Here is a 16,488-nt window from a genome sequence, read left to right on the forward strand (position 1 = left end):
TTTTTGAATATTAAGTTTTTTAATTACCATCCTTGAATACTTAAATTATTTTCAATGGATATTTGTTTTTTTTAGAACTTTTATCATGTGACCGATTCAAATTAATTTTTATTTTTAGGTATGACTAGTGGGAAAGTTAGTTGTTTGGCAGATAGTGCAACCACGCACACCGTTTTACATGAACACATCTATTTCACTAACTTCATACCTAAGAATGCACCTTTGACAACCATCTTAGGACCATCCAACCTGATAGAAGGATACGGTAAGACATGTATAATGTTGTCCAATGGTACAATCTTGACCATTGATGAGGCACTCTATTCTCCACGTTTTGGAAGAATGTTGTTGAGTTTCAAGGACATTACTACAAATATGGCCAGAAGTATATTCTAAAGAAGATAAAGTGTATCTTAAGTGGTCTGTATACTACGACCATACGCCTAATAAAGAGCAACTATATGGTTAACCTACCACTGGGACCACGCACGAAATTACACTTTGGCATGATCGTTTGGGACACCCTAGACAAACAGTGATGCGTCGTATCCTCAAATCATCACACAGGCATCCATTAACTCGAAGTTTAGGTTCGATTCAAGGAATCGCATGTCAAACATGTTCTATGGGAAAGCTTATTATTAAGCCTTCTTATGACAAGATTCTCTCAAATCCTTCTATTTTTCTACAAAGGATTCAGGAGGACATTTGTGGACCGATTCACTTTCCCAGTGAACCATTTAGATCTTTTATGATTTTGGTAGACGCTTCTACACATTGGTCATACATGTGCTTATTGTCCACAAGGAACGCTGCATTCTCCAAACTGTTGGCTTAGGTTATCAAGCTCAGGGCTTACCACCATGATTATTATTCGATCAAATCTATTTGATTGGATAATGCTAGAGAATTCACATCTAAAACTTTTAATGGCTCTTGCATGTCAGTTGGGGTTAAAGTTGAACATCCAGTACCCCATGTTCACAACCAGAACGGCTTGGAAGAGGCATTCATTAAGTGCTTACAAATGATTGTTCAATCGTTGGTAATACATACCAAGCTCCTGATTGCTGCTTAGGGTCATGCAATATTGCATATAGCCATATTTGTCCGCCTGCAGCCTGTTGCTACACAACCAAATAGCGCCCTTCCGTTGGTTACCGGATATAAACCCAACATATTGCATATGCACATTTTTAGTTGTGCGGTCTATGTGCCGATTTCATTGCCCTTGAATACAAAAATAAGTCCTCAGCAAAGGATGGGAATCTATGTCAGATATGATTCTCCTTTGATAATTCGTTACTTAGAACCTTTGACAGGCAATCTATTTACTGCTCGTTTTGTGGATTGTCATTTCTATGAGATAGTCTTCCCGTTGTTAGAGGGAGATAAGAACGTCAACATTCCTGATGAACGACGTGTATTATCATGGACGACTCCTAATTTGTTTCATTTAGATCCGCACCGCTCAGTCTTAAACTAAAGTGCAACGCATATTATATCTTCAAAGCATTCTAGATGCTTTCACCGATCTAGCGCGATGACAAGATCACATATTCCAGCTGTGAATGTGCTTGCAAAGATGGATGTACTAAATGTACGACAAACTTCCCTTTTAAAGGCTTGGGACGCCACCTTGGCCGATCAATGTACAGTAGTAGCTAGCCAATCATCTGCACCTACACATAAGCATGGCAGACCACTTGGTTTAAAGGATTTACACCCTGGGAAGAGGAAACCAACGACACAGGCCCCTTAAGAGCCTATTGTGAATCCAACTATCGCCTACTCATTCTATCCAACTCATGAGGAAATTCTAGATTACAGAACCGTCCTTGAAGAGACGAATCCACCTATCGAGAATCATGAGATTTCGACCCATTATGCTAGCTTGGATGATGTTTGGTGTAGAAATGAGATGATCATCGACGATGCATTAGCATATGCAGTAGCCACTGAGATTATGTTGAGCAATGACATTGAACCCTATTCTGTTGATGAATGTCGACATAGAACTGATTGGTCAAACTGGAAGCAAGCAGTAAGTCAAACTCGAATTGCTTAAGAAATGTAAGGTGTTTAGACTTGTAGCTCCTACTCTTCCATATGTGAAGCCTGTTGGCTACAAGTGGGTTTTAGTTCGAAAAGGAGAAGAACAAAATTGTGCATTATAAAGCTCGTCTTGTTGCTCAAGGCTTCTCAAAATGCCCCGAGATTGACTATGACGAAACTTATTCACCCGTTATGGATGTGATTACTTTTCGCTACCTTATCAATTTGGTAGTTCCCAAAAAACTGAGTATGCAGCTGATGGACGTAGTAACTACGTATATTTATGGGGATCTTGATACAGAAATTTCTATAAAAGTTCCCGAAGGACTTACATTGACTAGATCAAATATTTCCAAACCCCAGAACACACTCTCAATTCGGCTGAGGCATTTACTCTACAGTTTGAAGCAATCCGGAAGAATGTGGTATAACCATATGAGTGAGTATTTGACTAGTTAGGGATATATGAACAACGAATTATGCCCTTGTGTGTTCATTAAGAAGTCACATTCCAGTTTTGCGATTGTTACAGTATATGTCGATGACATGAACCTCATCGGAACTCCTGAAGAGTTCCAGAGAACTACCTCACATCTGAAGTCGAAATTTGAGATGAAATGTAATGCTCCAGAAATTTTATACATAAACTAACTATGGTGATAGTCACAAAAATGTCATAGTTACCCTTTACGTTATTAACCATGCTAACATTTCTTTCTTTGATGATTTTTCCACTAATATTTAATCTCATTTATTTTATGGCTGCATCTAACTTTGCGTTAGACTGCCTACGTACCCTTCAGAAGGATCAAGTCAATCGTAGTTCACAATCCATTTTACACATTTTAGAAAAACAATACTATTGGACCAAGTTTAGGCTCCCTTTGGAACATTCAAAACTAAACCAAATCATGTAATTATATATGGGTTTTGAAGTTTGTGTTCTGTACTTTAAAAGCATATAAAGTTTGTACAAAATGGAGCTCTAAATTGAAAGTTATGCCAAAAAGAAAAATAGAGTCTTGAAACTGGACACCCAGTTTTTTGATGCTGTTTGGCAGCTCGCAACCCAAGACACCATATAGATGAATGTATCCAAGATACCATGTTTAAAAAAAAAATACTCTTATAAGTAATGCACGATTAGAATTTTCGAACCAATAATAGTTTCTTGCATATATTTTGAGGTTATATCTACTTTTTGATCTTGTATTATAATTAACGACACCAAAAACTATATTAGAAGTCGAAGATGAATATGAAAAACTGAAAACTATGGAACTAGATCCAAGAACCAAATTATGATAACATAAATAAACATATGGTCATGAATAAAAAAATTTAACAACACAAATTATAAATAAAGAGGTGGTAAAATTCCTTAAGAGAGGTGCTAAAAAGCCTTTATATAAATACCTCTCTGGTAAATTCTCTAGTAAATCAACGATTCGATAGTTGAGTTGAGAACCGTAAGATATTTTTCATCAGCCTCGTCTTCACCATCATCTAGAGGTTTTGAAGCTGCCATTCACATTCTAACTGCATCTAGATTAACCCGATTACACTCCAGAAGATCACTTACTTTTTGTGTGCGCACAAGCGCTCAATATTTGGGTCTATTTATAGGGAGGGTGGAGGGTTAGTGAAGGATAGGGGTATATAGGGTTAGGGTTAGGTTTAGGTTTTGGAATTCTGAGTTATGCAATTTTGGCGCCTTTTCCATTCTTTTTGTTGTCCTTTTCTGGGTGAGATTTTTGTTTTCCTTATTTTTATGTTTGTAACTGTTTGGCAAGGTAGTTAATGCTAATCTTGCTAATTGGTGGTCCAATGCAATGTACTTTATGACCATTCAATGTCTTTGAAATGACAACGTACAAAGAAAAATGGGGATCTGTAAGAAAAGGAAACAAATTTCAAATGTATCAGAAGATTTCCAATTGCTCTTGTTTCCAAATTTGTAAAAATAATCAGAAATACAAATCCATAAAAACTAAAACCAATAAATAAAAAAATTTTCTCAAAAAATAAAAAAAAAAACCTAACCTTTATCTGATATAAAAAAAACACCCTCATGGACATATAAATTAATGAAAAATAACAGACTCGACAAAAATTCACAGTTTATGTAAGCAAAAACGACGTCACCTGTTCTCATACTGAAATATAATAAATAACTTAAACATTTGATTGCTCCGACTTCAATAATTTTTTTTTATAAAAAACATTAATACGAGGTCAACCCCAGAATCCAAATGCCCATGGCACCAATGCCATAAAGTTTGTATTTTCTTAAGAACAAATAAAATAAAATAATTTAATTTAATTACCCACTAAATATCTAGGTTGAAATATATAAGCTTTAATGGTCCTTTCCCTTGTTTGGCTTTTTTTACTTTTTTTAATGATTGTCAACTCATTTTGGATTTTATGACTCAAATAGTGATGATGAATCTCTTTATTCTCAATGAGTCGAAAATGCGTTTGCATTATTGAATCAAACTCTCCAATCATTTCAAGTAAACCTAAGAAGTTGCCATTAGAGTCTTCATAAGGTCTTTCATTTGTTTCACGAAATGCTAAATTACATATGGCAAGACATTTCACATCAACAATAATTCTAAGCATCACTTGTTTCCAATGATTTGTCTCTTCTTGATTCGCATTTGAAATTCTTTGTCAATTGTCTGATTTTTTGTCAATCTACCTTTCAATCCAACCCTAGTTCTCGAATTAGTGAGATGCTCTTTACTCTTTTCATGTTGGTCAAGCTTCTCTCCAAGGTGTCTCCAATCACTAATTCCATCTTTTGCTAACTCATTTTTTGATGCAATTGTTTTAAACAATTTACAACAAAAGCAAAAGACTTTATCCTACTATTTTGAGTACACGAGCCATTTTCTATCTTAAATTTAACCCGTTCGTAATTTTCGATCGTAATAGTGTGAGGAAATTTTTCTAGAGAGTTTGTCCTTAAGGATAAGTGAGATTAGTTCTCGAATTGGTCCATTTTGTACAAGATTTCTGCATTAAGACCATCTCAAACTCTTGGATCTTAAATGTTTAAATGGAAATTAGGTTCAAGAGATTCAATAGTTTCCTCTACACCAATATGATCATCATCAACATTCAAATTTACATCACCACCATTTTCATGGTCTTGAGACTCATCACCAACATTTTCCTCTAAACCACCACTATTTTCATGGTCATGAGACTCGTCATAAACATCTTTCTCCACATAACCACCAATTTCTTGATCATGAGACTCCCCAACATTTTGTGACTCTTCACCAACATCATTTCCTCTCAAATTTTCAACCAACTCATTCTCTGTAGAGAAAAAAATTATTAAGTGATCCTCTTAAACTTTCGCAAATTTCGTTATCCTTTGCCTTTTTTTTCATTTTCATATTACCAGACAATTGTTTCCTAAAAGACATGGCTTCAATAGTTTGTTTGCAAAAATTATCTACACATGATATAACAAAACCCATCAAAATTATCTTTCCAACACATATTATATATTATAAAAACATTAACATCTATTATATATTATCAAAGCACTAACACATTATCTAACATATTATAAAAATTGATACAATTGAACCAAAAAATTGGGTTGGAAATGAAATCAAATAATTCAATTAATCAACAACAATTCTATACATCAATTACCATATAATTCTATATCACTTGTAAAATTTTATATTAAATTATGATTAATAATTATTCAAATTTAAAAATTAAGTTACCTCAAAACTCAAAGGGGTTGGTGAATGATTGCTGAAAAGGACATGTTTGTCAGGGCTCGAGCTTGAAGAATGAAGCTGCAGCGCAGCAGCTTGGGAGTTAAAATGTTGCACTTACAGGCTTGCAGCCAATGAAATTAAGAGAAAAAAACAGAGACATCAGCAGTGGGGAGCAAAGTGGGGTGGGGGGACTGGGGAATCAGGAAAAATGTTTGAAATGTTAGAACCTATTTGGTATTCTACTTGAATCCAACTTTTTAAACTCAAAAACAATTTTCAAGTTTTAGGCTTTAAAAACTTGTTTGGTAGGACTATTTTAAAAAACTGAACTCAAGACTAACTCAAAAATATAGTATATTCTCTAAAAACAAAAAAAGTAAGTTTTTAAATTTAAACTCACTCCTTTCTTTTCTCTCACTCCTCCCCTCTCACTTCAAAGTTATCTCTCTTTTGTTTCTCTCTGTCCTTCTCTCTTTTGTTTTTTTTTTTTTTTTTTACCTTTTTCGTCTCTCCTCCAATCTGCTCTCTTCATTTTTTTCGATTCTTTCTTTCACTCCGCTTCCTCTCTATCTCCTCCAATCCTCTCACTTCTTTATCTTTCCTCCAATTATCTCTTACTTTCTTTTCTCCTCTCACCTCTTTCTCTCTCGACCCTCTCTTTTTGGATCTCTTTGTCTAGTTTAAGTTGTAAGATTTAAAATTTTTAAATCACATACCAAACAAGTTTTTGAGTCTTAAAGAAAATTGTTTTAAAAAAAAAATCTTTAAAAAATGTTTTGAGAAATTATAAAAATTTTCAAATAGGATACCAAACAAGCCTTTAGTAACTTATGGTTGATTGGGGGAATAGTGGTCCCCTTATGTTATTTTTTATTTTATTTTATTTTTAATGCCCAAAACTTGGGCCGTTCTATTTGACACTCACACGTGGGCTCTTGCCCTCCAACCCCTATTTTAGGCTCTGAACAATTTTTTTTTTTAAATACCTAATTATTTGGAATATTATTTTGTGGTGCCCCGTTCAATTTTGGGCCCTGGTAGCACTGTGCATGCTCACGTCATCATGCTAATATGGTATGACTAACAACTCAAGATTTTAAGTTATTGATTTAGTATCTTTATATGAAGAAATGAATTTCTTTAAGTGATTAGACTCGTTATGTCTACATAATGACTTGGTGTGATGTAAGTCCCATCAAAGTTCTTTTGAATATAATGATGTACTAGATATTCGTGCTTAGACCTAAACCACACACCCATGCATATTATGTGTTGGTGTGACAAGCAACTGCAAGAAGTTCTGTATGTCATGATTTATAAGCTAAGTTTCTAAAATGGGATTGATTTATTTTCTTTCTTTTGCTAAGTATATGTGTCATAAATGTCAGCGAGTGCTCTTCATATCTTATTAAAAATATGAATAAATGAGGAAGACTACATTATGAATTTTCAATAAAACTAGATACACGATTTCCATTAATACACGCTTTCATCCAGACAAAGATGGTAGGACTTCAACTCAAAACCTACCCAAGGGCAAAGAAAAGGGTTAATAAAGACAAACAAGACAATGATTGTTAACACTACGAGGGAAGCATGCTTCAACTACTGTTGGGATGCAAATAACATGTTTTGGTTTTGTTGTGCTAATGCATTACTCAGGGCTATATTCATGTTGGTTTGATATGCAGATAACATGAGACTTTTCAGTTGTGAAGAAAGCACTTCTGTCTGTTTCAGGTTGTCTTCAAGATAACCCTAAGGTAGATGTAGCTAACTCTGGTGCTACCAAAATTTCAGGGGATCAAATCACAGAACTGGTATAATTGCACAAGTTGATCCTATTGCTCATCGGGCTTTGGGCCTGGCTTTAATGCATCAGATTATCACTCAAGGAATTATTCTTCTAATCCCGGGCCTGAAAATATTGGAAGTGGTAACATGATGGCTATGGAAGAAGAGGTGGTATTCAAGTTGCTATGTCATGTTGATAAGGTTGGTAGTCTGATAGGGAAGGGTGGCTCTGTTATTCGGACTATGCAAAATGAAACTGGTGCATCATTTAAGATAGCTGATTGTGCACCTGATTCAGATGAGCGGGTTATCATCATATCTGCACAAGAGGTACAAGAGGCCAATTGTATTTGCCTTGCCATTTTATCATTACTTACTGGAAACATTTTGTACATTTTATGTTTGGTTCCTGATGCCCAATAAAATTAAAATTAAACAAAATGAAAGGTTTTCAAGTTTAATGTTGGAAGTTCATTGCAGAATCCAGAGCAAGAATATTCCCCAGCACAGGAAGCTGTTATTCGCGCACATCATCGAATTGCGGAGATTGGGTTTGAACCTGGTGCTGCAGTGGTTGCTAGGCTTCTTGTACATCCACAGCAGACAGGTTGTTTATTGGGTAAAGGAGGTTTCATCATTACAGAAATGAGAAGAGCTACAGGTGCTAGTATACGGATTTTTCCAAAGGAACAAGTTGAGAAGGGTAGCTACCAAAATGATTAAGTTGTACAGGTATATTAAGCTCATATGAGCTACAAACGTTATTATAATGCACATTCCTTCCGTTTTTCACGATGCTTAGTCTTCAATTCGTTTTCTCTGAAAATTTCTACCGGATATATATGGTTCAAGTAAAATTTTTATGAAAGTGTTGGGGAGATTGGAAGTCTTAAACTAATCCAAGTTGTGCTTGATACTTACTGATATTTTGTCAGAGTATTAATTGGAATTAACTTTTCTGCTTTATCTGCAAACAACTAAGAAGGTAAACTTCTTTGCATTTACTGAAAAAAGCTCGTGGACCGTTAACGTTATAGAGAAAATGTATCATGCAATACGAAAGTTTAACTTGTTACTAGAAGAGCTTTGAACAAGTTGGCAATCAGAGCTGGTAGGAGGTTAAATCTGCCCAGGTCAATGTCTGTTTCCTAGTCTGCTATCCTTTGTGTAGGCTGGGCAAGCACACCATTAGAAATATGAGATTTAATTATAATTAGATTAATTGAGTATGATATTGAATATTTCTGCAGCAAGATAGGCAGACAATATTAAACGTTAAAAACTTCCGCCCATTATGATGTCTGTGTGCTGGATAAAGTGATTGGCTGTTAGACTTACATTAACGGTCGATTGATTTACTATATTTGATACGCTTGTTTGGTTCAGAAGTATAACTAGTAATATAGTTCATGTGTTTTGATCAAAATGCTTAAATACCATTCTTCTTCTCTATTTCTATTGTTTTTGGTCCACAGTTTTCCATTTATTAACTTGAGTATCCTAATCGTGCTAAATGCAGTAGGAATAATCTCCTGGTGCTTTAGAAGCTTGCTGTCTGTACAGGATGCACTCTTTCATATAACAAGTAGGATTTGGGAAACAATTTTCCCTATGAGACCTCCTTATGCTAATCTCAGTGGCCCGCCCTATATGTCTCCATTTCCTGAGATGCCTCCCCCCTCCTTCAGACCGAGATTCCATCATGGAGTTGATCATTCTGCTTTTCCATCACAAACTCCAGATCATCAGCCTTCATTATCTCATGGTACGGATCACAACGGTCCAGCTCACATGGACCGAGTTCCCTATTCTTTTGGTAATGAGCGACCAGGATATGGTCCAACATTTGAGAGTCCATCTCCAAGAGCATGGTACTCTTACACTTTGAACAACCTAATAGTTTTATTTTTATCGACTTGGGTGCGATACTTATAGGGAGTAAGCTGATGTTGGTTCGGGCTTGACTCCAAGAAATGGGTCTCGATCTGGAAACAACATTTGATATATGCTTTTGAAGTCCCAAGTGTCTGTGATTAGATAGGGTTAAATTTTATTACTAAAGCGCACTGCATGTTGTCAATACTCGCCATGTTATTTTACCTCGGGGGATTCAGTTATTACTCCTGTTACTAAAGCGCACTGATGCCGAAATGTATAGTTAATGCAGTGCGCTGAGAAGAAAGATAAAATGAGCACTGAAATATTACTTGGAACGCAAGGAATCCTCGTATGAATAAAGCATACATTTTATAAACCAGGTTTGGTGTTTGCGTTCCTGCTCACACCACACCACACAGGCCAGGACTATATAATCCACCAAACGCCGCTTATCCATTCCAGAAATCATCCCTATCACGAGCCTAATAAAAACCGTACATTACACCCGCGCGTAGAAAACCTCCCCATCCTCCCAATGAGAAAGTATTGGTTTGTATGGAATTTGAGGATTGATTCAAACAGAATCAAGTCCATTGACACGATAATATATATTGCCGACATCACCAAGCATTTTCCCAGAAAACTTGAATGACAAACAAGTTTCTGTGGAAACAAACAGTGGATAGGGAGAGAGAGAGAGAGAGAGAGAGACCGTTGTTGTGGATTCGAGGGTCGCTGGGTGTGAAGGGATGATGTACCAGCAGCAAAAGAAAAAACAGCTAGAATTTTTCTACATGCAGTAAAGCAATAAGCTCTCATATGTGTTTCATGCAGCAAAAGTTAATAGGCCTAGCTGCTCAAAATAGATGTCTTCGTGCAGCAAAGCTATACTCTCGAATATGTGTTTCAGTTTCTCATGCAGAGCCATCTCCTCCAAAACCTTATCCTCAGAAACAGCTCGGATTTTCTTCTCGCGAGCATCACTCCTGTCCGAATCAGAAAACACCAACTCAGACAAATGGCTCTTGTCAACTTCGCGTTCGTTCTTGTGCTCCTCATTTGTTCCACCCATGAGGAGGTGGTACACATAGACAACTTTTCTGTCCTAGCCTGTAGGCACGGGATATAGCTTGTCTCTCCACCGACGGGTTCCAAGTGACGTCCAGAAGCACAACACTTGAAGCTCCGACCAGGCTTATTCCTGCACAGCATCCTTTGGTTGAAGCTAGTAAAACCTTGGCTTTAGTGGAAGGATCGTTGAAAACCTTCATCAAGGACTGACGCTGCTTCATATCACAACTTCCGTCCATATAGAGCACCTCTTCCCCTTCAGTCCAGTGAAACTGAGATCTCAGAAGATCCCTTGTAAGAACCAAGGGTTTAATATACTGACTGAAAACACGAACTCTTTCATTCAAAGCATCGCTGAGTCGAATGCGGTCCATCACAAATTTTACCTTAACTCCAACATCAGGATTTAATTTCAGTTTGTTTAACTTATCCCAGTCACCAGAAAATGCTTCCTTGTTAAGCAAGAGGGAAGGATGAATAGATATAAGAGACTCCAAGTGTTCATTTTCAAACTGTGATTTTATCACTTGAATTCTCTTATGGAACTCCTCCTGTAGTTGCGTTGGGCGTAGAACAACAACTGAGTTCCTTAACCCAGGAAGACTACTTGCAGTACAAAACCCTTGTAGACATTGACAAATGGTGCAATCTTCGCTTTGACCTCTGTAGCATGTCTTTCTCTTTTATCATTGATTTTTCCACTACAGTTGGTCACAGAAGTCCATTGCCATGTCTCTAAATTTCTTTTTTGGCTTTGGTTTCTGCGAAAATCTCCAGTGAACTTATTGGAGTCGATCGAGTCTGCAAATGTAGGCTTCACCAGGCAGATTGTATTGAAGAGCTCCTGAAAATTATTCTGGAAAGGAGTTCCGGACAGATGAATGCGCCTTTTAGTCTTGAGGTCCGATAAAGCCTTCCAAATACGACTTTGATCATTCCGAGGAGTGTGCCCTTCATCGAATACTACAAGACCAGGAAACTCAAGTATAATTTTTCTCCATTCCTCCGCTTGCTTCAGTGCTCCAGAATGATTTGTCCCACAAAGCTTCTCAAACAATTGGTAACTGATTCCCAGGATGCTTCTTTTCTTGGTCCAGGAACACAACTTCAACATTCTGCTGTTCTTTACTCTGTCTATGCTTTTCCGGCCTTCAATTCGCATAACCAAATTAACATCCGTTTCAATTTCTTCACCAGATAAGTCCGTGTTGGTTAGATTGTGAAAAGGAATGTCAAACCCCATTTTTGAAACTCCTCTTCCCATGTAAGCAACATGCTGCGAGGAGCTATCAGAAGTGGCCTGCAGTGTGGGAACCGCTGCATGTATGTCTGGAGAAAGACAATGGCTAGCCGTGTCTTCCCAGTTCCAGGAGCGTGTGTAATTATGCAACCATTCCCAGCATAATTACTGCTTCTTTTTTTCAGCTCCTCAACATGTATTCCACCAGCTATATGATTCCATAAGAACTCAAAACCTTCACGCTGATGAGGATACATGCTGCTTTTAACACCTGGAATGAAGTCCCACACTGGGCCTTCATCGTGAAGGTGAGATCTACAACCAGAATGGGGACCGGAGCCAGAGTCATGAGATCGAAGCTCATCAAAGACAGACCAGTTGTCAGTTTCAAAGCCTCTTCTGCCAAATTTTTCGTAAGGATTCTCAACCTGGAATGTGCATAACCAAGAGAAAAATCACATATTTGATATGCCAAATCATGATAATTAAGTTGATAAGCACGCAGTTACAGTATGAGAATGCAGGCAAGGAAGGTAAACAAAGAACAGAAAATTATACCCTAATGTAAACTCATTCAAAGCGTATGCTTGATTAGAGTCGACAGATTCTTAACAAGAATTTCAGATTGGCCGGAAACATTCGAACGATATTTTTTTAACTCACTTGATAATTCCAATTTGAATGATTAAAACCAACAAGTTGCAATGTTTTTGAATATTAACGCCCCAGCAATTATAACAATAAAGAATGGCAGATGCAGAAGAAAAAAAAAAAACCTTCTCAAGCTAAGTACACAGAAACATAAAGAACTGGCAAGTTAAGCACCAGAAGCTTGAGTACCCAAAGTACTTAAACAATGGTCAAGTCCGAACGAACATATGTTAGAGCTGTTCACAGACACATATAGATCCAATAATAACAAATAACGAAAAACAGATAGCAGCTGAAATTATATGCCAATCAGGGTAACAATCTGAACTGTCAGTTTGCCCTAGAGCCAAGCCAACTCAAGTTACAGGGTAAGCAGCAAAAACACAGCATACTTTCATTCCAAATCCCTCAGACCACCTAGGTAGGCAAGCGCTTGCTCTAAGTCTCTAAAATCTCTATGAATAAAAGTTCCAACAATGGATGCGTACTAAAGCATGTTCCAAACAACAGGCGGTGCTCTATACTCAGTGTTACACTGTTTCCATAAGAATTAACTAGATTTTATGTTTTAATGCAAATGAAAAATGATAACATAAAAAAAGGTTTTAACTCACACTGAAAAAAACATGCGTAAACTTACAAATTCTGGAAAAATATATTTGATCTCCTTGGCTAAGTAAGTGCAAAATTTGCATCGGAGTCCAATCTCTTCATCGAGTATAAGCTAATGACTCCCTCGCTTACAAAGGGTAGCAGTATCCTCTTCATGAACAGTGGGGAGTGAATCTTGATTTCCAACCTGCCAATCAATACATTCACTTACAATCAAACCTTAACAACTAATTAATGACTCGGCTACTAACAATGAATATGTACTGATTGGATCATTGCTACAATCTAACAACTAATTGTAAGGTCATACACCAAAGTGAAAATACACAACACGGTAACAATTATGTACTTTCAAGATCAGAGTGAATGATGAATTTATGCCAACCTACCTTATTATATCCAGTCGAACCAATATCACAAGATCTGAGAGAAAAGCGAAATCCATCCCAAAGTTCGTTTTCTTCTGGATCAAGTTCTGGCTTCTCTGGTACACTTGGCTCCTTAGATCCAAAACAGAACTTCAATAGAAAAGCAGTAACATCTTTTCTACTAGAATGCTGCCCCTTCTTCACCTCGACACCACCCTCAACAGTTTTCCCCTTTCCCTCTTTTCTAAATCCCCTTTAACTTCCCCTTCATCAATATAATGCACTTTATTCACCTCAATATTATCCTGAACACCTTCCCCCTTTTTCGCTTTCCCACTTCCCTTTTTCTTCTCCCTTTTATTAGCATTCTCCCCCTTCTTCATATCAGCATCACTTTCATCGCTCCACTGGCCATCTCCACCAGATGAACTTGACTCCTCAGCAAACTCAGAACTTTCCGACTCTTCTGGGTCATAATCCTCGTCATCCGAATGAGCGCTTTCCTCTTCACTAAACAGGACGGTCTCTGAATCATGTGAGCTGTTGGAAACATCAGAAGCAACCTCCTCAGTGGCCTCAGATTCATCTGAGCTATCAGAAGCAACCTCATCATTGGCATCACTTGTCTCCAAATTCAAAGAACCGAAACCTCTTCCTCCTTCTCCTCCCTCTTCGCCAAAATACACTACATCATCATCACTAGCCTCCAGATCAACTGGGTCAGATTTCTTGCCATTCATTGATCCTGCACTATGTACATCATCAAAATCCATGGGATCATTTAAATCATGATCTCCACACTGGCCTCCTCACCATCATCAGACACATCCATATACTCATAGTCCATTGCTGTACCAAACATCCCTTTCTTGGACCTGTTAACTGGATTTTCGCTTCCCGAGCCTTTTCTTCTTGTGCTTACCTCCTGAGGCTGTGGGTGGAGCTGCATTGGCCTCATCAGAAACATCAAGTGACTCATAGGCTCTGGACTCTTCCTCACTCTCATCAGATATAGACACGTACTCTCGACTCGCAGCGGCCGAGCCACCCGCACGATTCTTCTTCCTGGTTCTCTTTGCTACTGGCAAGTTTCTGTAGTCCATCCTCTCTATGAAGTCCAAAGCTTCCACCTTTTCTATCTAAAACATGAAAATTTCCTGAAAAAAAGTCACCTCTTTTTCACCAAAACCACACAAACACAACAATCATACAAACACATGCACATATATACATATATAGATATACACACATGCATGTATATACACAAACAACAAGTGAACATCAATCTTTACCTTATTACCTCCACAGATTCAAACTTTTTCCCCAAAGACACAAAATTGACATAAAAAATCATACAAAAACAGAAGGCAGCATAATAAACACAAAGATCCAAACTTTTTTCACCCAAAAGTTGAAATCATCACAAAGGTGTAAGAGAGAGAGAGATTTGCCGGCAACAATGAAGGAAGCTTCAGAGAGAGGGAGAGAAAGGGTTGTGATATCGAATGAAGGCTAAAAGGGCGCGAAGGATTAGTATTTGAGAGAGGGAGGAGGAGTTTCAGAGCATCTTTTTTTATTCAACTTTTGGTCGTCTCTCTTTACTGTGACGTAAAAAGAGGTCGATTAAAAAATCTTTCTTGCACAGAGCATGCCAGGTCAGCATTCCACATAAGTATCTGAAACCAATAAAATCCTGATAGCTGTCAACCGTTCAATTTTTCTTTTTTGAACAAAAACTCTACGCCTTCCTCGTTAATTTGAAAATTATTATTTGCATTTCAAAAATTTCATTTCGTATTTCAAATTTTTTATAATTAGAAGAAATTACATTTATAAATAGTGTAAAATGAAAATTTTAAAATACTAATAACAGTTCATATTAATTTTTCTTCTTTTTTTTTTACCCCAATTTACTTGTTTTGATTGTTGGTACTCGTCACTTTTCTTTAATGTTTTATTTCCCTTTTTGATAATGTGGTATTTTGAGTTACTTTAATTTGTCTAGGGAAGAATTCGTTGTCAATTATGAGATACATGTCGATGTCACATATTCAATTATGAGGAGAAGACAGATCTCTTCCATTAAGATCATCGGATTAAGTGATTCGGGTCTTTGAAATTTCATCCAACGGTAAAAAATTATTATAATTTTTAACGGGTCAAAATAGGTGGGCCGTTTAATGAAATTTCAAAAACTCGAATCATTTGATCTGATGACCTTGGTGGAAGAGATCCGGAAATGATCTCTTCTCAAATTATGACTCCACAAAGTTATGAGATATGCGTTGAAGTGTGACACCATAAACACGAAATTTAGAAGTAAGAATTCATTCATAATTTTGTGGAATCAAAGTATCTCTCAAACAAAATATGTTGTCAATTTTGGCTAAATAGTTCCCACGCCTCCTGCCAATTCTACACGTGCCTCTGTCACCCATGCCTTCTGCCTATTATGCATCTGCATCTCCATCGTGGACACGTCATTTGTTTTTCAATTTACTTATTGGAGGTGGATTGTGTGCCCTTCCATTTCCATACTTTTCATATGCCCTCCTGTGATGTGTGGTTACGGTTAAGCCACGTCAATATTTTATATTAATTTTTTATAAAAATAATAAAAAAAAAGGTAATAAGAATATAAAATGTTAACGTGGCTTAACCGTGACCACACAAACAAGAGGACATGAAGAGAGTATGGAAATGGGAGTGTAGACAATACACCTCCTTAGTTATTTTGAATTTGTCAGTGTTGCTTCGGAAGTTGTTTGTGTCACTACTGCACTTTTGTAGCCTAATTGTTTGTGATGGCTTTTGAGAGGGTTTCAATGCTTGGTATGTTACGTCTTGTTTATGAGGCATATATGCCTCGTGACTCCTCATTCTAGTGGTGTGATTTATGTGGTAGTCGTATAGAAGTTTAAAATCATTTGCGTTATGTGCTAACGTATAGGAGTTTGGAATTGCTGCACTTTTTAAAAAATTGCTTATGTTGTGCTATATAGTATATATACAATCATATCACAAGTGATAATTTTTATTCAAATTTTAGCTCTTCTTACTTTTCTGACAA

At 36.9% G+C, this 16,488-nt stretch overlaps 2 pseudogenes; one reads left to right on the top strand and one right to left on the bottom strand.

Annotated features, from left to right (window-relative positions):
- Window positions 1-7,453: 7,453 nt before the first annotated feature.
- LOC125480909 lies at window positions 7,454-9,600 on the top strand (annotated as a pseudogene).
- Window positions 9,601-10,302: 702 nt separating this feature from the next.
- On the bottom strand, window positions 10,303-15,118 carry LOC125480910 (annotated as a pseudogene).
- Window positions 15,119-16,488: the final 1,370 nt, after the last annotated feature.

This window comes from the organism of the source record quoted next, unplaced genomic scaffold, assembly GCF_019419815.1.
Source record: "Pyrus x bretschneideri cultivar Hongxiangsu unplaced genomic scaffold, Pyrus_bretschneideri_v1 Contig37, whole genome shotgun sequence".
Taxonomy (NCBI): Eukaryota; Viridiplantae; Streptophyta; class Magnoliopsida; order Rosales; family Rosaceae; genus Pyrus; species Pyrus x bretschneideri.